Genomic DNA, 27,267 nt, shown 5'->3' on the forward strand with positions numbered 1-27,267 from the left:
TTTGGTTTTTTTTCCAAAAATATATCCAGTGCGATAAATAATGGACGGGAAGCTGTTGTTTGAATGTACTTTTAAATATTTACCTTTTAACCGATTCAAGGTAATGATTCGTTTTTACGTTCAATGTACTATAGGGAATTCGGCTAAAAAACAGCTGATTCGGATGTGAATTCCTAAAATTAATTACAGTCTACAACAAATTAGTTAAACTAACATATTAATAATTACAGGCCTGTCTGCAATAATTAAATTTTAATGTAAAATTCACAAACAGGCCGTCACAAAGCTCGCTCCGACATCAATTATTAACGGCTTTTAACGGAAAATTAAATAGTACCATTTCGCTAATACAATTTTTATATTTGGGATTAACAGAATTTTTGTATTTTTTGACGTTGAGTGACTTCCAATTATGTTACGCCGGATTGGTTTTATATTTTATACTACAACAATGTAGGTTGTCAGTTAATATGAACGAAATATGCATTTAAATGGTTTATTTTAATACTTTCTTTGTTGTAATTTTGAGTGATTACAACAACTGTTTTGAAGGCAAAAATTGCAGAAGTCTGTTCAATCACAATAATTTTATATAAAAATAATGTCTGTTTAAAAAATAAAGTTACAAAACACACAGTCGTACAAAAAATAGTGTAAACATTGTTTCCTGATTTCAGCTAACTACAAATTTTCCCATAAAAACTGTTATTTTGGGTAGACTACATGCTATAATATAGTACAAGAAAAAAAATTGTAAAAAATTCATAATTTTGTGTATAAGAACTGATTTGTCCGATGTTGCCAACTTTCTGATACAAACTGACAACTATGTCAGATTGAAGCTTGTTTCTCGACATGCGGTTTTCGTTTCTTATTGCAAAACCTTTGAAGAAAATTAAAGACTAGCATAATATGAGTATTTTTTGTGGCAAAAATTAAAATGAGGTTAGAATAGGTTAGACCGGTTTTAACTCTCTCCTTTTTCCCTTAAAACCTACTTAATTTTACACAGAAATCGGTTTTAAAGGGAAATACCTCTAACTTTGGCAAAAACGTCATTTCAGTGACCGGAACCAAAATTGGGTTAGCTTTTATTGAAACAATATACTACAATTTTTAAGTATGCTATTTGGCAACAGCGTAGACCTGGGTTGCCAGATTAGGGGATTGTTCCCAAAAAAATAGGGGATTTTATTTGGAATATTTTTTCCGGGGGATTTCTCCTGGGGGAAAAATGGAAATGGAAAAATCACCCCTTTTGGGATAGATTGAGTTAATGCCTTCAAAATCTGTGGAAGAGAGTACACTACATTTTTTAATTAACTTTGGCTTGCACAACAATGTTCCAGGTCAGTTTTCATAGTTATTAATAATTTTTCCATAAAAACAACCAAGTTAGGAACTGTCAAATTATGACATTGTCAACAATACTGGTTTACTTGCACTGCTTTATTTTCTGGTCAATATATTTGTGATTTTTAAAAGAAAATTGAATGCAGTTAAAAGAAAGCCAAATTTACGAGTTACATTTTGGCGTTTGAACCAACCTTTTAACTGTCATAGGCACTAAGTTAGGAGCTGTCAAATTGTTACACCTTCACTATTTCAAGTACAGTAACACTGTTGTATTTGAGGTCAAACATTGAGATTTTATAAAGAAAATTGTATCCAAGTAACAGAAATCCATAATTAATAGCTACATTTTGACTTTTGAAGGAACCTTCTAACTGCCACAGGGAGTTATGAGCTATCAAATTATGACATATCTAAAAACACTTGTTTACTTGCACTGCGCTATTTCCCGGGGTCAATATCTCGGTTATTTGTAATTTTTGAAAGAAAATTGTGTTTAGTTGAAAAAAAGCCAAAGTTACAAGCTACATTTTGACGTCCGAACAAACCTCCTAGCTGTCATAAGAACCAAGTTGGGAGCTGTCAACCTGTGACACCTTCACTATTTCTAGTATAGTTATACTGTTGTATATTTCAAGTAAAAATGTCGGTTATTTGGGATATCAAAGTGTGAGTGTCTGTCAAAAGTGATGTCTGAGGGAATCTCCTAGCTGTCATAGGAACCCAGTTAGTACCTGTCAAATTGTGACACTTTCATTATTCCTAGTTCAGTTACACTGATGAGTTTAATGTCAAATAGCTCGTTATTTGTAATTTTTGATTTTTGAAAATGGTATTTAGGTAGAAGAAAGCCAATATTACGAGCTACATTTTGACGTTTTAACGAACCTCCTAACTGTCACAGGGACCAAGCTATAAGCTGCCAAATTATGATATTTTCAAAAAAACTCGTTTACTTGCACCGTTCTATTTCCCGGACAATATCTCGGTTATTTCTGATTTTTGAAAAAAAATTGTTTTCAGGTAAAAGAAAGTCAGACGACAGAGAGTTTGGACAGACGTCCAAAAACGAATTTCCTAACTGTCATAGTGACTCAATTAGAAGCTGTCAAATAGTGACACCTTTACTATTTCAAGTACGGTTACACTTGTTGTATTTCATGTCAAATATCTCAGTTATTTGTGATTTTTGAAAGAAACTTGTATGCAGTTACAAGAAAGCCAAATTTACGAGCTACATTTTGGCGTTTGAACGAACCTTCTAGCTGTCATAGAAACCCAGTTAGGATCTGTCAAATTGTGACAAATTCAATATTTCTAGGACAGTTACTATGTTGTATATCATGTCAAATATTTCGGTTATTTGTAATTATTGAGCGAAAATTGTATTTAGTTGAAAATTACGAGCTACATTATCACGTTTGAAGGAACATCCTAACTGTCACAGGGACCAAGTTACTGCTCTATTTCTGGGTCAATATTTCGGTTATTTGTAATTTTTGAAAGAAAAATGTAATCAAGTAAAAGCCAAAATGACAAACTAGATTTCGATGTTTGAACGAACCTTCTAGCTGTCATAGTAACCAAGTTAGCACGTGTCAAATAAGGACATCTGTCATCTTAAAGGAAACAGAAAAAAGTGACAGTTGGGAAACTTTTTTAGTTCCACTATATGTGGCAACCCTGTCCCAAATCAGGTGATCAGGTTTGACAAAATGCCATGTAAAATTGACGGTTCAAAAGCTACAACTTATATTATTTATAACATTCTGCTAAAGCTGATTTCACCAAAACTTTGAAAACTTTGAGTTCTTTGGTTTTGGCTTTTTGCTTTGTTTTTTTTTAGGTTATATCTATACAAAAATCTGAAACTAATCTTCTGTGACGACATTCTAGTTTACTTGAGATTTTCCATAATTTACCATGTTTTTCGATCAAAGATCAACTAAATATTCTTCTTCTTTCATTCTGAAATAATCTTCCTTACCAAGTCGAGCCCTCCAGGCCAGAAACTGCAATAAATTCAGTTTTGCCTCGCCGACCGTAAAGTCTCACAACAACTTGCACGACATGCATAAAATATTTTGCGGAATAAACGACTTATGTGCTCAAATATTTGCTCTAAAATATAACTCGGGCAAAAGCCGTAAACGCCAGTTGGGATGGGGCTAAATGTAAACATAACACACTCGGGGCATAGCTACCATAAATCTTCGGCCAAATATGTTGCCGGAGTTTATTAAACTGTGGTCAGCTCATGTTTTGGAGGTACAATTGCAAACAATTTTGATTTATACGCACCGAATTTCCAATCTTCTAGTTAATTATTCAGAAAGCACTCATGAATCCCATACCAATGTAAATACCTCGTTTCCGTATATCACACATAATTATTCATACCTGTGTGACTGTCATTCGATTAATTACTATACAGGGTGTCTTTAGTTTAGTCACCAAAGTTTTATAAAATATTGAGTTAGTTAAGTTGAATTAGTCAAAGTATGTTTTAAAAAATTGAACGCCCTGTAGCATCCAACGTAAGTTAAGTTTTAAATGCGTAAATAGTGTGAAAGTTGTGTATTATGTGTATTATACTTTTAAAAACAGAAAAATTAACAACCACGTGTAGGTCAAAGTGGAAGAAGGAAGATTTGAAGCATTGGTGGGACCTTATGGACTAGGATTACACAATGATCGTGGCGAACGTCTTTATATACTAATTCTGTCAAGAGGAAAACATGAAAATAACAAACACATGCTACAAGGTATCACCTAGACTCTTATATACGTGGAAGACTCCAGGAGATCAGATCAATCCCTCAGATCATGTTCTCTTGATGGCGGTAATCAAAATCAAAATTATGACAATCAAAACACATGAACCACAGCGAAAGATGGATTACGAAAGACTTAAAGATGAAGAAACAAAGTTACCAAAAATCTTAATGAGAAAATACTGACAACCATAGATCCACAGACGGTAAAAGAAGCTAACATGGGTGACGTATGGGAAGAAATGGAGGCTGCCTTAACCAATGTTGCGGAGGCAGAATTGGGACATAAACGAAAAGCACAAAACACGATTGTATGACAGATGAGATACTGGCGCTGTTTGAAAAACGAAAAGGGTACAAAGAGAATGGTGATAACTACAAAAAAAGTCATTAGAACGAAGATAAGAACCGCAAAGAATGAGAGGCTGAAACAACAGTGTGAAGAACTAGAACAACTACAAAGAATAACTTCAACCTACACAGAAAGATAAAAGAGACTAATGTAGAAAACGATCAGGGAGAATTAGCGCAGGATGATCAACAGCGTAAAATCATATGGGGAAAACTATATTAGCAACCTTTTTGCAGATGAAAGTCTTGCTGTTGAAAATGTAGACGACAAAGATCTCTCGGGACCTCCCATCACAAAAGAGAAAGTTATAAGAGCGATCAATACATCCAAAGATAGAAAGGCGATTGGCCCAGACCGCATACCTGTAGAGTTGCTCAAATTATTGGACGACAAAAGCGATGATGAGGACCACAGACTAATCAGCCTCATGAGACACACACTGAAGATATTCGTTAAGATTATCAACTAGAGAATATCAATAAAGTGTGAAAGAAACATCGGATCCACACAATTTGGGTTCAGACAAGGTTTAGGCACGAGAGAAGCATTAGTTAGTAGATCAGAGAAAGGACATAATGCTGTGTTTCATCGATTATGAAAAGGCGTTCGACAGAGTCCAACATCATAAACTGATCCAAATCCTAAATAGATTGGACAAAAAGACATCCGCTGCCTTCAAAAAGTATACTGGAACCAAGTCAGAGTTCGTAACGATCTCACAGAAGCAAGACCAATTTGTAGAGAGGTGAGACAAGGGTGTGTTCTCTCCCCACTTCTTTTCAATTTATATTCTGAAGCCATCTTTCAGGAAACCCTAGAAGAACGCAACGTGGGCGTTAAGGTGAATGGTATATGGGTAAACAATATTCGTTATGCGGACGACACAGTTCTAATTGCAGATAACATGGAGGATTTGCGGGATATGCTGGGACTGTCAGGGAATGCAGTAAGAACATGGGCCTCAATATCAACACCAAGAAGACTAAATTCATGATAATTACTCGAAAGCCAGAAGAATTTCGAAACTCAAGCCTAATGATTTCGATCTTGGCTTGAGAATTATATTTATCAAATGCTATGTCTGGACGGTGTTGCTTTATGGCATGGAGGGATGGACACTGAAGGTGAGCACTATGAACAAGCTGGAAGCATTCGGGATGTGGGTCTTTAGGCGTGTACTGAGGATTCCATGGACTGCAAGAAGAACCAACGATGAGGTCTTGAGAATAATCAATAAATAGCAGAATACTTGGGCCACGTAATATGCAAGGAGAGGTACCAATTCCTGCAATTGATGGTTGAGGGGAAGATTGGGGGAAAGAGAGGAATCGGCAGGAAAAAGATGTCATGGCTCCGCAACGTCAGGCAGTGGACAGGACTGAAGACACTGAAACCATACGTAATAAGGAAGAGTGGACAAATGTGATCGCAAACATCCATTAATGGACACGCAGCAGAAGAACAAGAAAACAATGCATCTCTTGTATTCTTCGAACCTAATGAAATAATGAACGTTACTCTATCGTTCTCACCTTGTACAAACTTTTCTAAATTATCATAAGGTCCATATTAATCAAGTTTAATACTAGTTAATATGTACTGCAGATATATGTTTAGTAAATAGGAACGGAAATTCGGTAATCCACCGCAGAATATTTGAAATAGCCCTTGATTCCATTGTTCCCGATTGGCGTTCATTGTCATTCCCTTTATCCACGCGAATCACGGTTTTGTATGCAACAACCTACACTAGTCCCAGATTGGTTTGTATCAAAGCTATTGTTTCCATTAAGCAAAATTACCTTCGCCTTTTCCTAAACTTAATTTTATGTTTATCCAACCAATTCGGAATTACTACCGCGTAAACTATTCCCGTTTTAGTCCGATTGTCAGTGAACGTTCCCTGGCAATTTGCAACATCAAAAGCTCATTATAGTCAAACTTTCCAAATTGCGTTCAACAATTCGAGCGCAACATCCAGAATGATACATTGAAATGATTATTTATTTGCCCCCTCTGGATTTTGGCGTGTTAGGTTACATTTTCAAAGTACTGTTTTTTTTTCGCTAATGGGATTTTTTAAATTAGGATTTTTTTGTTTTTTTTTTCGGTCCCTTATTGTGCGTTGTTCTTTTTTTAACCAACCGAGAATATAAATGAGTGGGTTGGGTAAATAAAAAAGCTTTAATCATTAAAGTGATTATTTAATCCAGTTCAAAGGAAGTCTCCGATGATGGAATAACTACCTGGATTTCTTTGCTTTTCAGCTTCCTAGACAACTGGTCTTTTATGTGTTAAAAGCTGAGTAATAGTAGTTTCAGTTGAAAAGAGATCCTTTTATATGTGTTTTTGTTACTGTACAGGGTGGCCTAATTTGCTTGTTTTTATTTGGAAATGGTCTTTTGTTTTCTTGTGATGTGTGACATTTTTGACAAGTCCCTGAAACTTCGTTATTATGACAATAGGTTTTACATTATTAAGGCACTTTTTTACGTAGAATTTTAATACTACTTTTTTAAATTCTTTATTTTTTGTTTCTTTGAAAATTTTGAAAATACCATCATAAGATAGATCTCAAAAAAGTAATATTGCAACTGAAAACTGCCTAAAATGCAAAAACCATTAGTGATGACCGTTTGCAGAGAGTTCCTTAAGAAAATCAAAGTGACACTCGGTTTTCTTCACTTTAAAATTTTCGTTAAGTTATGCATAATTGATGTATTAGATCTGTATTTTTTTATATATTTATTATAATTTATAAATGTTTATAATAGTTTTCCAAAAAAATTACCCAAATTCTCTACATCACTTTTAAAAATGTTATTTTCAGGATTGTATGCCATACTTGATTGCTTTTCTCAAAAATTACACAGAATGGCCATCATTTCGATTTTTTTGTACTTTTTATTTTCACATGCATTTATATCCTCTCTGACATTTTCATTTCATATTTTTGTTTTTGTAGTCTTTCATTATTTTTAACAGAAAATCAGTTTTTAGGTTCTTGGTTGCTGTAATAATCGAAGCCAAATCAAAAGTTATTAGACAGCTGCCTTGATGGCAATAGTACACTTCAACTTAGCTAAGAACAGCCTTACATACAATTTTCATGAATTTGAGATGACTTGACTGGCAAAATTCTAATTATCAAATCAGTTTTTCATGAATTTGACGACAATTTGCAGTTTTTAAGCCAATTAACCAAAATTTGATGCAAATTTCAAGTTTAAAAGTAAATTTTCATCATTTTGATGTCAGTGTCCAGTTTTCAAGTCAATTACCAGGTTTCAAGCACTAAAATTTGTTTAAAAATTTTTGAAATTTACTTGGCTGGCAAAATTTTAATTATAAAGTTATCCTTCATGTTCACAAGAAAATTTTCATAAATTTAATGTCATTTTCCAATTTTAAAGTTGATTAACAAGTTCAAAAATTGAATTTTGCTTAAAAAAATTTGAAAATCAAGTCAGATTGGCAAAATTGTAATTATCAAATCAGTTATTCAAGAATTTGACAACAATTGGCAGTGTTTAAGTCAATTAACCAGAATTTGATGCATATTTCCAGTTTACAAGTAAATTTTTATCAATTTGATGTCAGTGTCCAGTTTTCCAGTTAATTATCAAGTTTTAAGCACTAAAATCAGTGTAAAAAATTTTTGAAATTTACTTGACTGGCAAAATTTTAATTATCAACTTAAGTTAATTAATTTTCAGTTGACAAGTCAATTTTCATGAATTTGATAACAATTCCAGTTTTCAGGTCAATTAACAAATCTGAAACACTGAAATTTGCACATAAAATTTGAAAATTGACTTGACTGATAGAAAAACTCCAATTATCGAATCAGTTTTTCATAAATTTGTCGTCAATTTGCAGTGTTTAAGTCAATTAACAAGAACTTGATGCAAATTTGCAGTTTAAAAGTAAATTTTCATCAATTTGATGTCAGTGTCCAGTTTTCAAGTCAATTATCAAGTTTTAAGCACTAAAATGTGTTAAAATTTTATTTTCAATTTACTTGGTTGGCAAAATTTTAATTATCAAGTTAGCTTTCATGACATCTATCTGATGCAAATTTCCAGTTGACAAATCAATTTTCATGAATTTGACAACAATTCCAGTTTTCAGGGTTAGTCAACAAGTCTCAAACACTGAAATTTGCAGTGTTTGAGACTTCTTGACTGAGACTTGAAGTTTTAAAATTAACTGGATTGAGAGCAAAACCCCAATTATCGAATTACTTTTTCATAAGTTTGTCGTCAATAGTCAATTAACAAAAATTTGATGCAAATTTTCAGTCAGTTTTCAGTTTTCAAGTCAATTATCATGTTTTAAGCACTGAAATCTATTTAAAAATTTGGAAAATTGACTCGACTGGCAAAATTTAAATTAACAAGTTAGCTTTCATGAATCTGAAGTCAATTTACATGAATTTGATATCAATATCTAATTTTTTTGGACAATTTTTATGAATTTGTTATAGATTTTCAGATCACAGTGGACACACTGAAATGTGTTTAACAAATTTAGAAAATTAACTTGACTGGCAAAATTTCAATTATCAAATCAGTTTTTCATGAATTTTGCAGTTTTATGTGTAGTTAAGTCACACTTACAGTAAGTACTTAAAATTGCTTTTAAAAATAACAATATTAAAAATCAGGTATTGCTTTTTTACTTATGAAGTTCTTTTTTGATCTTATTTATCAAAATATTTATTAAAATTTTTGGAAATTAAATCAAATGAATGGGTTAGAAGCAAACAGGTTTAAGGGATGTTTTTGGAAAAAATCAAATAAATTCGTGTTTACCTATTTATATCTAATACTTTTCTTTCGTTACAGGTTATTGTTATTTCACGTGAATTAGATTATACATTTGTCTTCCCATTATTTATATAAATGCTGAAGGTTAAATACAGGTCTTCCTATTTTTAAATCAAATCAAATCTTCAAATATATACAGGGTGTTCCACGACAAAAGTGAAAATACACGTAGTAAAGTTTTGACAATTTGGCTATGTAGTATTATTATACATTTCTGAATACTCGCTGAATGTTTTAGGTATCATAACTTTTAAAATCTATATTCAATACTTTTCGGGTTATTGACGTTTAAAAAATGACACTTTAACAGTTTTTTTAGTTTGTCACTATTAAACTGTTTTGTAAACAAGACAATCACCAAAATTGTTTATCACTAATTACCAGCCACTATTAGCCTTTATTGATACCTTTTGTATGTTAGTGTTTAGGAAATTTTATCAGGTACACAGTGAGTATTTACATTTTCAAGTTTCTAAAACCCTCATTCATTAACTACTATTTTTAAAAAGACACGTTGTGAACGATTAATGAATACAAGCTCGTTTGGAGAAAAAAACTTTAGGATAATTAGGTAGATTGTCAGAGAGCCAAAAATCAAAAATAACTTTGGGTCACCTGTGTCCGAACAGTACATGCCAAAACATCGCGAATTATTAGTGAGTGAGTAAGAAAATTACAAAAAAAATATTAATATTTGCAAAGCCTCTTTGTGATCAACGAGAAAACGTTTAAAAGGAGCTTTTAAGTAAACCTACATTGGAAGCCATATTTGCATTGCAGACTTTGTGGCTGTCGCTCAAGTTTCATATTGTCGTCAAAAGCTTAATCCATTGTCTTTTGGCTTTCTTTTTAGCGGAACTATCGTTAGAGACTTTTAAAAGAGAAGCGCTGAGAGAAATAATAATAGAGGAATTTCCATAGAAATATTAATCTTAGGTTTATTCTTTCCTGAAGAGAATTAATCTTAATTAGACCTGCGCCTGAATAATGAAATTAATTTAACTAATAAACGGCTCCCCCATGTTTTTTTTCAAGGAAAACAGAACCAGGACATCCGTCTATCTTTTAATTTAATAAGACAACTTTGGGTTGTACGCATTCAATGTCGTCGTGTAGGTTTAGTGGCGGCTTTGAGAAGTTTCTTCGGCAAAGTTGCCGTGCAATTTCATTAAGGATCGTTTAATGGATGATTAGTTTCTGATACTCGAAGCCAATTCGAGTGAATTACTGTGCAGGAAAAAAGTTTACTCAGTGCTTTTATCTTTGTTTTGTACAACAACTGATGTGGGTGGCCAACTAAGAAACAACTTTTCCAGTTACTTGCTGGGAAAACAAGAACGCCTTATTTATGTTTTATAAGAACAACATTTAAGATGTGATCATTAGTGACTAGCAGTTTAGGACATTAAGTGGAAACTTGGTAGATTGTTCCATTTTAAAGTTTGTCTTGTTTCAACAACACCCTGCATAACAACTTTTCTGCTTTTGATAAAAACCTGGATTTCAAGTGTAGTTTAAACAAAAATTACGAACAAACAGTCTTGATTTGAATAGAATAAAAAACTTTGTTCACCTTTCACCCGTTTCAAATGCCTTTTGCATCGATTCTGGCTGTTTGTGCGAGATCAGGTTTACTTAAAGTGAGGACTTTCAACTTTTCAGCTTCAATAGTCGTAAATCTTATCTTTATAAGATGCCTTGTCTGTGAATGTCAAAGTGTCAAATAATATTCAAAATTCAACGTCTATTAAATTGATTAATCACTCCATTGCATCAATGATTTCGTTTCTGGTAGCTGATTTATATCAATTTTTATAAGATTATATTATTATGAAATAGTATTTTTCGGTCAATGATAAGAATGATAAAATTTTGATAAAGTGACATTTAGAAAGTTATCATCTTCTCTAAGATTGTATTAAGGTTTTTTAAGAAGTGTGTGAATGTGCACTAAACAGCTTTTTTAAACTCACTCCAGTTCCACTGAGGGTAGCTTCGTTATTTGAAGAGCTATAGAAAAGTGTAAATAATGAAAGTTGTAGGAAATTTCATCCTGTACTAAATGGTCACTGACTGTATGCGACCAAATGTCAATGACGTCACATCTGGGTCAACATGTCACCTTTAAGTTTTGTCCATCTTTGTCGACAGTATTGACTTCCAATAGCAATAATTTTAAGCTTTACAAAGTCATAAAGTTCAAAATTGTGCATTTTGAAACAGTCAAAAATTACGAATATTTTTTTATTCCCCAAATTATAAGTGCAAATTGTAGTACAGTCACGTGACACAAAAAATATTTCTTTAAAATTTAGAAAGTCAGAAAATTCAAAACGTTGAAATTTTGAAACAGTCACGTGATATTAAAAAATGGAATTCTTACAATTGAAATTTGATGGTCTGGAGATCAAAAATATTAAAAATTTTTGGTAAATATTGTAAAAAGATCACGTGACCATAAAAATTTAATTTTCACTTTAGGAAGTCAGAAAACTTAAAATTTTGACATTTCAAAATGCCAAATGGTTTTAATCCACAAATTACTCTTTAAGTGCAAATTGTAGTAGGTACAGTCACGTGACATTAAAAAATAATTTTTAAAATTTAGGAAGTTAGAAAATTCAAAATTTTGATTTTTTAAAATGTCACGTGGTATTAAAATATACGAGTATAATTCAAACTTGGGAATTCTCCTACAATTTAAAATTTTATATCTTAAAATCGTAGCTGGACATTATAATACGATCAAAACGACCTTAAAAAAGAAAATTTTAACTCTCAGAAAAACTCAAAAAAACACTGTTCTAACAGAGTCACGTGATATTAAAAATATAATTTTTACACTTGAATTTGAATGATCTGGAGATTCAAAAATACTAAAAAATTTTGTTAAGTATTGTATAAAGGTCACGTGACCATACAAATTTAATTTAAATCTGTAGAAAGTCAGAAAATTCAAAATTTTGATATTTTTAAAGTCACGTGACATTAAAAACTATATTTAAAGCTTGGGAATTGTCTACACTTGAAAATTTTATTTTTCCAGGTCTGGAGCTTTAAATCTTAGTTAGAAATTGTAATACGGTCACGTGACTATAAAAATTCAAAATTACAAAAGTTACTACAATTTGCACTTATAATTTGGGGAATAAAACCCTCAATATTCAATCGAAAACCTTTGTAATTTCGAATTTTTATAGTTACGTGACTATTTCAAAATATCAAAATTTTGATTTTTCTGACTTTCTACAGATTGAAATTGAATTTTTATAGCCATGTGACCGTATTACAATTTCTAACTACGATTTAGAGCTACAGACCTGAAAAAATACAATTTTTAATTGTAGGCAACTCCCAAGCTTGAATTATATACAGTGTGTCCCAAATTGGTTCTACATGTATTGGGATCTCTGTAACCGTAAGAGCTACAGAGTCGGTTAAATGGGGAAAGTTTTAGAGAATTTTATGTGAAACTTATTTCCGGTTTCCAAATTAAATTATCTTTCTCCGTTTTCCGGAAAATTGGGAAAACGTCAGAGGCTGCATTTTAAACACTCGTTAACAAAGCCAAAGAGAGTTTTTGAAACTAAAACATTATTAAGGCACTAGAAGCAATTTGGGACAAACTGTACTTTAATATCACGTGACATTTTGAAATGTCAAAATTTTGAATTTTCTGACTTCTTAAAGATAAAAATTAGATGGTCTCGTAAGCTTTTTACAATATTTAACAAAATTTGTTTCATATTTTTGAATCTCGAGACCATGAAAATTCAATTGTGAAAATTACATTTGTTAATATCACGTGACTGGTTCAAAATGTCAACATTTTGAATTTTCTGACTTTCCAAAGGTTAGAGAAACATTTTTTTTATGTCACGTGACTGAAATTTGTGACTGTTTCAAAAGCCAAAATTTTGACTTTAGAAACAGTCACGTAACCTAAAAAAGGTTTTCAATGGTATATTGAGGATTTAAATCCCCCGTTTTTTATTTATTTTTTTAAATTAAACCGTCCATTTAAAGATATTTGCATTAGTCAAAGTGAAAATAAAAAAATTATTTAGAAAAAGTGCATTTTCCTTAAAGTTGGTAAAAGTTTCAGAGATTCACAGAACGTAGTCACAAACGTAGAGAAAAAGTTAGAGAACCACTTTTATATGAAAATCCTTGTAGTTTAAAGATTTACTTGCAGTTTTCAACTTATTGCCAGTATATTAATTCTTTTTCAAGTTTCACTAGTTATTTGAAATCAGACAATCACATTTGTTATAGTACTTAATACTCAAGTGAAAATATAAATAAACATTACGCTAATAACTCTGTGATTTTAGTCTAAAAATAGAGCAAACCATGTAGACACAAACAGTAATTAAGAACTGATTTACTAATCAATAAGGGTTGTTTTACCGACTAAAAATATCCATTATTTACTGTTAGATTGACACATTGTTTTGTATAAAAGTTTGAATAGAAGTGTAATAATAAATAACTAAACAACATTAGTATGAAGTGAGTGTTACTCTACAAGCTGTATTTTTCTCAAACTAGTTTCATAAATAATATTGTATTAACAGAACAAAAAATTACTCGACATTTTCTACCATTTTTTTCCAGCAGGAAAATTGCCCCAGACAAATGAATCCGTTTTGAGCAGAATAACAAATGCGGCCTGCCAAAAGATTACTTGTCTTAATATTTAACAAGGGCAATTTCGTCGGTTTCTTTGTTTAACGGCGGCCAGATTAAGTGGTCGATCTATAATTCCCTTCCTACAGCTCAAGATTAATGCCCTAGTGCATTTTAAGTTCCTTTTACGCATCGGCTGACAATTCCTGCAAGTTTCCAGATTAAACTTTTATACAATCAATAAATGCGGCTACTGCAGATAAGCATTGACAAAATGAAACTGTGTAAATGACGCGGAAATTTATATCCGTCTTGAATATAACTCTGAAAGTAAATTGAGTTCGAGACGCAACTGTCTCGAGTAAAACTAAATAAAACGGTCTTTTGTGTTAAGTTGTAAAGAGTTTTTGTAAATATTTTACTTTCCTCGTTGTCAGCTATTTGCATTTACTGAACGAGTTAAGAGAGAATTTTGTCCTTTTCGGGCTTTTAAAGAGAAATTAAAATACAACAAGACAGTGAATAAAGTTGCTTAAAACAATCTAATTTTAACTGACATTGTCTAGGATGGGTCTTAATAATGCAGAATAACAGTGATTAATTTGCTTCAAAAGATCACTTTGGTTCAAGGTTGGTCAGTAATAATAAATAAAAACAAATAATCAAGAATTTTAGTGAAAAAGAGAAAAAGTGATTTTATCAAAAGTAAAGTTTCGAATCAGTAGCAATTCTAGGTAATGAATAACACTTTTGGGTTATTGATTCTGAACTTTTTGAATATGGGTTTGGACCGTTTGCACGACTATTTTTATATTGTCCTGTAAATCAGTACACAGCAATACTTATCTCATCCATTCAGATGATCTAAATCAGTTTGAGAACAGTTCCTGAACGGTCGAGAATTGTGATCAAAGTTATGTTGGAATAAGTTAAATAAGTACTTTGGAGTTTTATTTGACTCGAAAATAAAGTGAAATCAAAAGTTGGTGACCAGAAAAAGAAGCATTCCAATATTTCCTCCAGAATAATAAGTAGAGTCCGGATTTCTAGGCTTTTTGCTTTTTGTAAATAATAAAAACAACCTACCTACTTTTGACAACTAATGTGATCGATTTATGCAAAAACACGTCATTTGACAGATTTTTTTTCATGCTTTTTGTCCTTATTTGCTGCTTTAGTTCTGTAATTTCTCACCAACAATATAATGAAACCAATCTACTCAGCTGAGTGTACAAAAATATATACAGAAAATATAGAAAGAAACTATAGTTGATAGAGCTTTAATTAAATGGAGGCAGTGGCGCATTTTATTGCTAAATTTTGGTAAAAAAAATTGAAATTTTTTTTATTACTTCCAGAGATATCCGACCAAAATCGAAAAAGTCAAATTTCTATTTTATTTTAGAATTTTCTGACTTTCTAAAGTTTAAAAATTATTTTTTAATGTCACGTGTCTGTACTACAATTTGCACTTAAATAGTAATTTATGGAATAAAACCCTCAAAATTCAATCGGAAATCTTTGTAATTTTCAATTTTTATAGTCACGTAAAAATTTTGAATTTTTTTACTTTCTACAGATTGAAATTGAATTTTTATAGCCACGTGAACAAATTACAATTTCTAACTACGATTTAGAGCTACAGACCTGGAAAAATAAAATTTTCAAGTGTAAGCAATTCCCAAGCTTTCAATATAATTTTGATTGTCACGTGACTTTAAAAATATCAAAATTTTTTATTTTCTGACTTTCACAAAGGTTAAAGAAATATTTCTTATGTCACGTGACTGTACTACAATTTGCACTTATAAATTGGGGAAAAAATCTTCAATATTCTATTGAAAACCTTCGTAATTTTGAATTTTTATAAAAAAAATAATAATTTTCTGACTTCCTAAAGTTAAAAATTAAATTTTTATGGTCACGTGACCATTTTACAATATTTAACAAAAATTTTGAATACTTTTGAATCTCTAGACCATAAAAATTCAATTGTGAGAATAATATTTTTAATATCACGTGACTTTGTTAGAACAGAATTTTTTGATTTTCTGAGAGTTAAAATTTTGTTATTTAAGGTCATGTGACCATATTATAATGTCCAGTTACGATTTCGATCTGCAACACTGCAAAGGTAAAATTTTCAATTGTAGGACAATTCCCAAGCTTGAATTATATGTATATTTTAATATCACGTGGCATTTTGAAATGTCAAAATTTAGAATTTTCTGACTTTCTAAAGTTTAAAAGTAATTTGTGTCACGTGACTGTACTACAATTTGCACTTAAATAGTAACTTATGGATTAAAACCCTTAATATTCAATCAGAAACCTTTGTAATTTTCAATTTTTATAGTCACGTGACAAAATTTTGAATTTTCTTACTTTCTACAGATTGAAATTGAATTTTTATAGCCACGTGACCGTATTACAATTTTTAACTACGATTTAGAGCTCCAGACCTAGAAAAATAAAATTTTTAAGTGTAGGCAATTCCCAAGCTTTAAATATAATTTTTATTGTCACGTGACTTTAAAAATATCAAAATTTTGAATTTTCTGACGTTAAAAATAAAATTTTTACGGTCACGTGACCATTTTACAATATTTAAGAAACATTTTGAATACTTTTGAATCTCCAGACCGTCAAAATTCAATTGTGAGAATTATATTTTTAAATATCACGTGACTACGTCCAGCTACGAATTCGGGCTGCTATTGATTTTCTAAAATAATCAATAATAAAGTGGTAAAAAAATAAAATTGAAATTTGACTTTTTCGGTATTTATCGGATATCTCCGGAAGTAATTTTTGATTTATTTTTTACTAAATTATTTAGCAATAAAATGCGCAACTTTGCCTCTATTTAACTAAAGCCTTATCAACTATAGTTTCTGAGATAGCAATACTAATGCATAGAATTTGTAACACCCTGTATATAAATATCAACCGAGGGGTTTGCAGGGAAATTTTAGGGTACAATCTTTAGGAATTAGCCAGAAATTAATGAATTATTCGGGAAATTTGGGAAATTATTCCGGATATTTAGAAAATAAATAAATTAGTAATTACTACTCTGTACCAATTAAATGGCAATTCTTAACTTAGACTGAACGCACCTGACCACAAAATCCTATAATTCACAACGATTGATCATTTCCACTCTGATGATTGCCAGATGTTCATTTCGCATTCGAAATAATGAAACTCCCCACAAAAACGTTTATAACAATAAAAGTAAAGTTTTCATAACCCAATCATTATGATATCAATCGATTTGATAAAAGTGGGATGACCAATTAAATTCTGACCGATATTCAGTTTCCTGGAAATCCAATATTCTATTTTACGATTCCTATTATCGTTAAAAACGTTTGTCGGCAGTATGGCAACCAATAACAACCAAAAATATATTAACTGTTCATAAATATTTGAATCTCGCGGCTTTAGTGTGAAGTGTTTTGTTGATGTTAGGCTAAATTTATGAACTAGTCTCACAGACAAATAACCTTTCCACTAACGCTTTTTTCTTTTAATTACTCCAAAATGGAAAAATGGCTTTAAATGAATTGTTTCCTTTTTTAATCAAGTTCTGTCTGTGATTGGAAGTTAATTAGCCATTTTTCCGGAGACAAAAGTGAGTTGTTTCTGTCGTGACTAATAAAAACGACTAAAAGAAAGTTAAATCGATTCAGTTTTAAATAATTAAAATGTTTACATTTTCGGTAAATGAATGACCTAAATTACTAAAGACCTATTAATAATTCATTAAATTTTACCCAAAATGGATTTTTTCAATTCAGAACTGTCACACCAATTTAATGATAGTCGCGTCGTAAAATTTCAGTCAATTTGAATATTGTGATATTAATTTAAAATTAGCACGTTAATATATTGTATACTAGTAATTAACAGTTGAGTTTGCTAACATCAATTAATTTATAATAGTTTGATAAGCCGTAATTGCTTTTAACCTTTTGATTGTGGTTTTACAATTTACAACAATGTCACTTAATTTATGTGAACATAAATAATTCAAAAGGTAATTTAAGCTAAACGGGTAACCTAGCAAGTTGCTTTCAATTCACTAAATTTGATTTAGCTTAAAAATTGGTCTGATTAAATATATGCCTGTCTATTACATTACTACGTCATTTCTTATTACTTTGAATTTTGCGATAAGTAAACTTTAAAATACATTTTTCAAGCCATACTTGATTACTATTATTTGAACTTTACTATACATATTACTTGTCATATACCTGTAAACATTAGTTTATTATCTTTTCCTTTAGGAAATACAAAGTTACACATTACAATAATCACGTGATACTGGTAGACTATTTAATTAGACAGTCACGTGACAACTGTCAAAATAATGACCGAGAAGCTTAAAACCCCGACTTATCTCGAATACTTCAATAAAACTGTTCCATACTGTGATTTTTAGAGCTTCATGTCCAGACTGGCAAAGTTTGTAAGTTTTGATGATTATGGCAGTTGTCACGTGATACTACAACACTTTTTCCTTAGATAGTCACGTGACTGCAGTCAAATTAGGGATCACAAAACTCTAAAATACGTTTTGTGTCTAAAGTTGCAGGAAAACTGCAATTTACTAAACTTTGATTTTTACAGCTTCACGTTTTGGGCGATCAAACTTTGACGTTTGTGACAGCAATCATGTGATACTGGTACACTTTTGTTTTAGACAGTCACGTGACAACTGTTAAAATAATGGCCGAGAAGCTGAAAACCACGACTTGTCTTGAATCTTCAAGAAAACTGTTCATATTCTGATTTTTAGAGCTTTCATGCTCAAACTGAGCAACGTTTGTCAATTTTGACGTTTCTGACAGTTGTCACGTGATACTAAAACACTATTTACCTAAACAGTGACCTATTAACTGTCAAATTATGAATCAAGAAGTTGTGAAACACGTCTTGTGTCAAACAGTATAAAAAAATTTACTAAACTTTGATTTTTACAGCTTCACGTTTTGGTCGAGCAAACTTTGACGTCTGTGACAGCAATCATGTGATTATGGTACACTATTTAATTAGACAGTCACGTGACAACTGTTGAAATAATGTCCGAAAACTTAAAAACCACGACTGGCCTCGAATACTTGGAAGAAAACTGTTTCAAACTGTGATTTTTACAGCTTGCTGTCCAAACTGGGCAATGTTTGACAGTTTTGATGTTTATGACAGTTGTCACGTAATCTTGGAACACTATTTCCTTAGATAGTCACGTGACACCTGTCAAAATAATACCTAAATATTATACTATATGTAATTTTAATATTCTGAGATTTCTTTGTATTGTTTAACTTTTACCTTAGTTTTGTGTTATCTTAACTATACTGAAAAAAAAATCTTAACATTGCCTGTGACAGAATTGTACGTCACTTACAACAAAACTTAAATTTACATGTTTCACAACCCTGCATATTTGGTTTGTCTAAGCTACTTAGTTATAATAAATAAAATTAAATATTGGGAATAGAGTAATTATTATTAACAAAAAAGTTTTTGAAGTTTATGAAGAATCTAAAAATGTTTAAAAAAATAGGAGGTTCAATATAAAAAAAAATAAATTTTAAATGTCACGTCTTTATGAAAAACCCTTTATATCCAATAGTAATTTTAAATTAGTTTTAAATTATTTTTAGTAAATTCTCTAAAACTTTTGTATTTAACATTTTTTTTGTATTTTTTGAAACAAATGAGGCAACATAACTCTACTGTTTACTCACCCTGTACAGAGTGATCCATGTTATTTTGAACCTATTTTACTTGGCTTTACTATAAATCCTAAATATTTCAGTGGTAGGGAATTACCTAAAGAATTCAAATAATCGATTTGGGTGGCTACAGGGTGTCACATTAAACTGTGACAGCTAAATATGTATAATATTAATGAAGCAGGACTAAAATAAAAAATATATTCTTTTAAATTAATTGCAATTTAAATTTAACAAATCTAGTTTACTGTTTTGCCTTTAAAGCATACAAATCTTTTAAATGATTGTTTTAGTAACTTAATTAATAGGAGTTCGTGAAAAAAAATCATATTTACGTATTTGGTAATTAATGGGGTTTTGCTAAAATAAATAATTTTTCGTTTGCCAGCTAAAATTATTCTTTGTCAAATTTTTCTTAAAAATACTTCAAACAAAAAGTTTAAGGAAATGATAAAACTTTTATTTAAATTGTAAACTTCGACCGTCGCTTTTTCCACCAAATCGAGCTAAAAACCAAGTTTAAAAACTTTTTACCGCAAAAGATATTTTCAATTAATAATTCATCAGAACGAACCGCTCAACTTTCAAACAATTCAACGGATCGTTAAATGTCAAAATCTTAATTTAGCTTAGTTTCTTGGGTAATTAAATTCTAAACATAAACACGCCACACCTGTAACTTACGATTATTTGCGTGCGTCAGAAAAGTCTCTCCCGTCAATCAAACAGTAAAGTTTCAGGCAAATGTCTGAGTTAGTAAAAACATGTTTGAAAAACTTTTAAAAATCGGACACTGAGAAAAGTTTTTAAAAGTTTAGACGCTCACCCTGTATAACACGCACGCCACTGTTGTCGGGAAAACCGTGATCTATTCGCGACGGGTTTTCCGAAACTAACGCGAACTTTTCTCTGCGCGTTTCCTATCATACGTTATCCCCACCGTCGGATTTTCCGGCGCCCCCCACCACGAAAATGGGGGTCGTCATGGAAACGACGCCGACGTCCTTTGTTTCTTTAAAAGTTTGCGGAGGCGTCGGGGCGGAAGGAATTCCGGATTATGAATCGACACACGAAATCGACAAGAACTTTCCGGTGCACAATTTGACCTACATGACAGATAAAAAAGTGAAAGCTATATTTTATTATATTTTTGTCATTCTATAAAGTTTTTAAATGTTTTTTTGATAAAACTTTGTTAAAAGCTTTTTCAAACATTAACCACTTTCTAGTTTGAAAACCTATTAATTTTATGTAAAATTTTTTGTTGATTAAATTTGCCTAGTTTTTCCTTTTTTTTATTGTTTCTGTTTGTGTTTTGCATTTTGCTACTTTTGCAACAAATTGTTTAACCAGTTTTTTCGTTTCATTTTCATTTCATTCCGTACAGGGTAAGTCAACGATAGAGTAAAGTTTATTATCTCATTTGTTTCAAAAAATTTTAAAAAAGTGTTTAAATACTAAAGAGAACATTGATATGCATTGTTTAAAATTATTTTCGAATTCAAAATATTAGTTTTTTTTCTAATAGAATTCCATATTTAAACAAAAAAATCTTTATGGAATTCAAACCTAACCCTAATAGTTTCTTCTATTTTACTAAATTTTTCAAAACAATATTAACTTTTACTATGATGAAAAATTGATTGTATCGCCCTTGTTTCTAAAAGTAGTACAAAAACGACTTATGCAAATAAACTTGCTTTAAATGCTACAGGGCGTTAAATTTTTTAAAATATAGTTTGACTAATTTTTTTTTTTTTTGTTTTCTTAACTAAACTTACTAGCTTTCAACAAATCAAATATGGAGGAGTTGTCAAATAAGTAAATAACAGTTGTCACGTGACTGTCTATGTGAATTGAGTTTCTAGTGTTTTATGACAGTTGACACAAACGTCAAACTTTACCCAGTCTGGGTATGAAGCTGTAAAAATCACAGTGTAGAATATTGCAGTACTCGAAACTAGACATGGTTTTTCTATAGGTTCCTGACAACTAGTTTGACAGCTGTCACGTGACTATCTGAGAAAATAGTGTTTCAGGATTACGTAACAACTGTCATAAACATCAAAACTGTTCTGTTCCAGTTTGGACAGGAAGCTCTAAAATTGACAGTATGGAACAGCTTTCTTCTATTCGAAACAAGTCGTGGTTTTCAGTTTTTTGGACATTATTTTGACAGTTGTCACGTGACTGTCTAATTAAAGAGTGTACCAGTATCACGTGGTTGCTGTCACAAATGTCAAAGTTTGCTCAACCAAAACATGAAGCACATCAAAATATTTTTTTTTACACTATTTGAAACAGGTCGTGTTTTATAGCTCCTTGATCAATAATTTGACTACTAATAGGACACTGTCTAGGTAAATAGTGTTCTGATATCACATGACAACTGTCGTAAACGTCAAAACTGACAAATTTTGCCCACTTTGGGCATGAAACTGTAAAAATGACAGTATAGAACAGTTTTCTTAAAGTATTCGAAACTAGTCGTGGTTTTTAGGTTCTCGGTCATTATTTTGAGAGTTGTCACGTGACTGCCAAATTAAAAAGTGTACCGGTATCACTTGGTTGCTATCACAAATGTCAAAGTTTGCTCAACCAAAACATGAAGCTATAAAAATCAAAGTAAACTAATTTTTTTACACTGTTTGAAACAAGTCGTGCTTTATAGCTCCTTGATCCATAATTTGACTATTAATAGGTCACTGTCTAGGTAAATAGTGTTCTAATATCACGTGACAACTACCGTAAACGTCAAAACTGACAATTTTTGGGCCTACTATACTAACCGCGTCCATTTTGGATTTTGCTCAATCAAAGTGATTTTTTTAACTAATTTCAACTTGGGGAACACAAATCTGACGTCCATTTTGCTCTAACTGTACCGGAGATGACCTTGAAATTATGTCAATTTTGACACTTTTCAGGGCGTGGCACCCTTGCAAAATGACATTTTGATAAATGACACTTTATATCATTTTTGTACTATTACCCTGAAGATATTTAAGAAGTCAAAGTTAATTTTGAAAAAATTAAAAACATTTTCTGAAAAATATTATACAAAAGCCTTCCTTGAAATTTTTTTAAATTATAGTTTTTTAAGGTCACACGGTGCATGGTACAGAAAAAGTGTTAAAAGGATAAAATCCCATCGAGATGCGCTTATGGTAAAAATTTCAGACTTTTAACTTGAAACGTTCCTGAGATATTCAGCAAAAACTCCAAATAGCTAGAGTCAACTTTGACGCCCTCTGGTGGCCCAACAAAGCAATTTAGCGGTGCCCGCTCAACGTCATGTGATAGCTTTATCTATTAGCTTTCTTTCGTTATAGAATGTGTATGTACAGAATGTTTCAAATAAGCGAGTTATGGACGATTTTCTGGAAAGATGCACAGAAATTTAGTCCAATTTAGAGATTTTAACCGCGACAATATCAATAATATTGAACCTGTCAAAGTGACTTCTCTAATGGCAAGAGTTTTGGCATTGACTTTGAATTTGTAACATTTTTGACAGCTTTTAGGGGGTGGCAAAAATTGACATATTGACAAATGACACTTAAAGACACAAGCAGTAAAAAATGTTTTTTTTTATCCCATACAAATATGTCATAGGTAAGAATTATCGTGCTTTGCAACTTAGAATAAAATTTTTGGTGTAAACAAAACAAATTTGGGTCAGTTTGGGGTACAAAATCAACTGGAATAACGTGCAAAACCCTTACTACAAGATCGTAAAATCCAGGAAATACGGAATGTTTCTAGAAAGGAAAATTGAAAATAAACACAGCTGCTGCAATCTAAATATCGCAATTTTAAAACGATTAAAACACCAGGCGAATGTGCTCGATATATCTAAAAGTTATTTATTAATTCAAGAGTATTAAAAGAGATTTTTTTTTATATTTTTCAACTGAAAAATAATACCTGAACTGCTAAGAAATAACTGAAAAGCAAAGTTACATGTTAAATACTAATGTTTTGCTAATAAAGTTCACATTATGTTTGAATTTTTTAAAGTTATAAAGCTTAATTATTAATTAATATAATACACTGACAGTTAAACTTTAATTAAAACAACATAAATAATTGCTAAAGTTGTTACACTAAAATGTAGGTTACTTTCAGCATAATTACTTTTACAATATGTGTTTAGTATTCCCTAAAGCCCCACTTCAACAGCAGGGTTGCCACCTAAATTTTAATTTACAATTTAAATAAATAACTTGTCGCTGGAAACTGTCCATGATTAATTACGTGTTAACGTGTCTATTGCTCTTAAACAACTGAAGTGTTTTCGCTGTCTCTCAAAAGCTTGATTTATCCCCAAATCCAAAAAGTACAAAACAATTTTGAAAGCTTTTTCCTCGCAGTTTCAAACACTATCCCCAAACTTTCAACCCATTACAAGCCCGTTTCCAAAGAGCTGTTTCGGATTATCGGAAGTTGGGAATTATTAGATTTGGAATTTGGTTTATGTAAAAGCCTTAAAGCGGAAAAGCAGTAGGAATTTTTGCTCCAAGAAAAAAAAAGTCTGTGGTATAATTTACTTCTAATTAAACTTGATTGTATCACAACAATTTTACTCAATTAGGTCTTGCTGTGACTGTTTTTTGCAGTACATGTGGATTAATAACACTTAATACGTTTTATTTTCCTATTTACTAAATTTGAATTTATGTGCACATGTTAGGCAGTTTCAGCAGAAGTGGCTTCTCAATTTCAACAGATCCAATTTAAAAGGAACTCCGAAAGTTTTATTATGTAGCAAGTTGCAAGAAATATGGATGCATTCGTAGAATGTTACTTGCTGTAGAAAATATTCTTATTACAGTAATGTGTTTTTTTGTAAACTAGATCAGGTTTGTTTATAATACTCAACATACGGGAATGTTGCTTAATTGATGCAGTTAATTAACAAAATTGTAAACGGAAAGTGAATTTTAATTATTTTTTGAAATTTTTATGTTTAAAATTTCCAATTATAGTAACCTATACTAGTACAGTATTACATTATATTACATACGAATATGTTATTTGTTATAGAAAATAGTATAATTCTCTAACAGCAGTAATTTCCAATTTAGATTTGACTAAAGTGTGGAATTTTATATTATTTAATTGTCGTAGAGAATAGTACATTACTGCAGGCTTCCTGTGATTGGTTAAAAAAACAACAAGATGTAAGCTGCTTTTTTTGACCAATCACAAACTACAAACAGAACTGGGATTTATTTTAACCTAACCTAACATAGCCTTAGACTTTAAAATAATAAAATGGTTTTTGAGAATATTTTTGAGATTCTTTGAAAATTCCTGAAAAATTTGTTTATTTGCAGTGCATATTACACCATTTTCTAGGGTATGATTTACTTTTAATGTAAACTTGAGTATCAAGGAAGTCAAAGTTGCATTCTCTCACTTATCAGTCACAATTTTCTTTATTACTAGAACTTTATATTTAAAGTTTGCTTTAAGTTTTTAAACTGCTTTAGAAGCATTTAGACTGTTTTGAAAGCTTCCAGACTAGTTGAAGAACATTTGAAAGCTTTAAGACAGTTTCAAAAGCCTTTGGAAGCTTCTATGATTTTTCAGAAGCATTTGAAAGCTTCTAGACACTGTTTTGGAAGCTTTTGGAGTTTCTGTAGCATTTTGGACTACTTCGGGGGCATTTTGAAGCATTAAGTTCTGGACTACTTTAGAAAACTGGAAATCTTAAACGGTTTTAGAAATTATTGGAAGCTCTTATAAAAATATGCTTCATAATCGCTTTTAGGCTGTTTTGCAATCTGTTGAAGGCTTCCAGACTAGTTGAAGAGCATTTGAAAGCTTTTAGACTGTTACAAAGGCTTTTGGAAGCTTCTATGCTCTTTCAAGAACATTTGGAGAGAGCATAGAGGAATTTGGAAACTAAAACGGATCTAGAAATTATTGGAAGTGATTAAACTGCATTAGAATTGCTTTTGGGGACTATTTTGAGATCTGTTGAAAGCTTCCAGATTAGCTGAAGAACATTTGGAAAATTTTAGACTGTTCCAAAGACTTTTGGAAGCTTTTATGCACTGTTTGGGAAGGTTTTGGAGTTTCTATGAAGATTTGAAAGCTTATAAAATGTTTTTAGACAACTTCAGGAGCATTTGGAAGGTTTTTGGACAGTTTGACGGTTCTGGAAGTTATAAGAAGCTCTGAAACTACTCTAAAAACATACGAAAGCTTAAAATATTTTGAAAGCTTCAAGCCAAGTTGAGGAGCATTTGGAAGCTATTAGACTGTTTCAAATGCTTTGGAAGCTTCTATGCTGCTTCAGGAGAATTTGGATGGTTTAAAGAGCATTCTAAAGGTTCTGGACTGCTTTGGAGGCATTTGGAAATTTACACGTTTCTGGAAGTTGTTACAATCTTTTAAACAGCTCTAGAAGCATACGGAAGCTTTTAGACTGTTTTGAAAGTTTCCAGATTAGTTGAGGAGCATTTGAAAGCTTTAGGCCAGTTTCAAAAGCCTTTGGAAGCTTCTATGCTTTTTTAAAAGCATTTGAAAGCTTCTAGATACAGGTTTGGAAGCTTTTGCAATTTCTGTAGCATTTTGGACATTTTTTTAGACAACTTTAGGAGAATTTGGAAGGTTTTTGGACAGTTTGACGATTCTGGAAGTTGTTAGAAGCTCTGAAACTGCTCTAAAAGCAAAAGATTTTAGACTTTTTCAAATGCTTTGGAAGCTTCTATGCTGCTTCAGGAAGGAGCATTTGGAAGGATTTTCAGCAATCTAAGGAGTATATTGAAGGTTCTGGACTGCTTTAGAGGAATATGGAAACTAAGGCATTTAAACTGCTCTAGAATTGCTTTTAGACTGTTTTGAAATCTGTTGAAAGCTTCCAGATTAGTTGAAGAGCATTTGAAAGCTTTTAGACTGTTCCAAAGGCTTTTATAAGCTTCTATGCTATTTCAGGAGCATTTAGAAGGTTTTAAAACAGTTTAAAGAGCATAATAAATGTTCTGGACTGCTTTAAGGACAACTGGAAATCTTAGACGGTTCTAGAAATTATTGGAAGCTTTTACACTGTTTTGAAAGCTTCTAGGCTTCCTTAAGACTTCTTTTAGACTGTTCCAAAAAGGATTTGGAATCTTTTATGCTATTTTCGCAGCATTTGGGAGCTTTTAGACACTGTTTTAGAAACTTTTGAAGTTTCTTAAGTGTTTCGGCTACAAAGGTCCTTTTCAGTAATGGTAGTGCAATATTTGGGTAAATCACACTGTTTTTTCTTTAAATTAAAATGAGAATTAACAATGCCTTAAAAGGCTAACAACCAAATTTAAATACTTTCACGATTCATTAGTAACTTTTCAAACTTAATAAACTCAGCTAATTGAATGGTAATAAAACGCCACTTTTAATGAATAAACTCGAAGTAGGTGGTTCAAAAGGAAAAGCCAAAGTTCAACTCTTATTGAAATCGCTATTTTATTCCTGTTGAATTCCTCAATTAAACCGAGATAAAAATATTGCAAAATAATGGGATTTCACACCCACACTGCATGTTATGTAAAAGTTGTAGGGTCAATAGCTCCCTAGGATACAATTTAAAT

The 27,267-nt window shown here is 31.3% G+C and overlaps 1 protein-coding gene across 2 annotated transcripts in view; it reads right to left on the reverse strand.

Moving 5' to 3' along the window:
• Window positions 1–20,897, reverse strand: part of LOC145735122 (1-phosphatidylinositol 4,5-bisphosphate phosphodiesterase epsilon-1-like) — a 119,844-nt gene extending 98,947 nt beyond the window's left edge. The window contains exon 1 of one of the 2 annotated variants that reach the window (XM_081988879.1): window positions 20,369–20,897. The gene's annotated coding sequence lies outside the window, so the exon portion shown is untranslated. The remainder of the gene's footprint in view (window positions 1–20,368) is intronic. The other variant, XM_081988882.1, reaches the window with a different exon arrangement.
• Window positions 20,898–27,267: the final 6,370 nt, after the last annotated feature.

The sequence above is a fragment of the Ips typographus genome, linkage group LG11 (genome assembly GCF_016097725.1).
Source record: "Ips typographus isolate SLU linkage group LG11, UJ_Ityp_2.0, whole genome shotgun sequence".
Taxonomy (NCBI): Eukaryota; Metazoa; Arthropoda; class Insecta; order Coleoptera; family Curculionidae; genus Ips; species Ips typographus.